The sequence below is a fragment of the Theropithecus gelada genome, chromosome X, assembly GCF_003255815.1.
Source record: "Theropithecus gelada isolate Dixy chromosome X, Tgel_1.0, whole genome shotgun sequence".
NCBI lineage: Eukaryota > Metazoa > Chordata > Mammalia > Primates > Cercopithecidae > Theropithecus > Theropithecus gelada.
Genome location: NC_037689.1, coordinates 83,893,333 through 83,895,127, shown reverse-complemented (window position 1 = coordinate 83,895,127; position 1,795 = coordinate 83,893,333).

The following is a 1,795-nucleotide window of genomic DNA, read 5'->3' as shown; positions in this document are numbered from 1 at the left end:
GCGAAAAGCACACCCTGACGTACCAAAAAAGTTCCCCAAGCTCAGCTCTGAAGAGCCACATTGGTCAGTCTAATGAGGGAAGCCCAAAGCAGAGTGGGAGTGGGGAGATGGCAGAGTTCCGCTAATCTCCCTGGAAAAGGGACCAATGCCCCCATGCACTTGTAGAACCCTTGATACCATTTTTGTATCTGATTTTTCCAGCAACCCCTTCAGTTCTGTTTAACAGGTGTTTTTGACTTACCTTTTATATTCAAGGCCTTCTGCTGGAAGCACTGGCCTTTTCCTGTAGGACACATCACAACTTCAAGTGTACAGATATTTTATCTTATTTTATTACTTATTTATTTACTTATTTTGTAGAGACGGCATCTCGTTACGTTACCCAGGCTGGTCTTGAACTTCTGGGCTCAAGCAACCCTCCCGCCTCAGCCTCCCAAAGTGCCAGGATTACAGGCATGAGCTGCCACACTCAGCCTAACATTTGTGTGATTTTTTTCTGTTTTAATGTCTGTCTCCTCCACCAGACTGTAGACTCAAAGAAGGCAAGAATCATGTCTGTCTTCTTACTTACTGAATCCTCAGCACCTAAAACAGTACCTGGCAAACAGCAGTCACTCCATAGATAGTGACAGAAAAAATATATCCAACATGGTGAAACCCCATCACTACTAACAATAGAAAAACTAGCTGGGTGTGGTGGCGTGCGCCTGTAGTCCCAGCTACTCAGGCTGCTGAGGCAGGAGAATCACTTGAACCCAGAAGGCAGAGGTTACAGTAAGCCAAGATCACCCCATTGCACTCCAGCCTGAGTGACACAGTGAGACTCTGTCCGGAAAAACAACAACAACAACAACAAAAAGGTCTGAGACCTGGCAACAGTCTTCAATTTTCCAAAGGCTATTGCACAGAAGCAAGCCTCGGCCTGAAACACACATTACTTGTTCAATATATGTTACTTGAACTCAATGAGTAGTAATGACAGGAAACGGTCCCAGGCTGTGTGCTAAGCACTTTATATTCATTCACTCATCTAATCCTCGGAACTATCCTAAGAAGTAGGTACTATTATAGTCCCACTTTTACAGATGGAGAAACTGGGGCATAGAGGTTCACCACCACCTTGTAAGGGACAGAGATGAGATGTGAACCCCAGCTATCTGGCTCTAAAATCTATGCCCCTAACCTACACTGCATTCTAGCAATGAACGCTCAAACTGAGCTCTAGAGAGATGGAGCGTTTTCCAAAGGTGTCACAGGAAGAGCATGGCAGGGCAGGGACTGGGAGCCAGGTCTTCCTTCTGTGCAATGCTTCTCCCGCTCTATGATAAGGTGTCTGGCCACTGAGACAGGGCCCTTGGGACTAGAGGCACAAAGAGGGATCTGAGGAGTCTATTAACAGATATCCAGTGCAGAAAAACAGCCCCAGTGGGCTAGGTGACTCAGCAGAAGACAAGAGGAGACAAGGGGGAACCCCTAGGGCAGAAACAAGTGTGGCTGCCAAGTCCCTTTTCTTAAGCAGGGAAAGGGAGTGGGGTGCTCTTCAGAGGTCCTATTTGAGGCCCAAGCTACTCTCTTCCTGCACTGATTTATCAAGAGTGCCCCTCCCTCACAGCTAGAGCCACCCCAGGGCCATTTCTGCTTCATTACAATGGGGCACACGTGGAGAAAGGATACCACTGGCGAGATCAATTATACTGCCTGATCTGCAACCTGATGTGTGGGTAGGAAGTTGGGGCGGAGCAGTGGAGGAAAGGTTTGGTCAAGTTTGACAAAACCCCAGTAGCTAATCTCACTC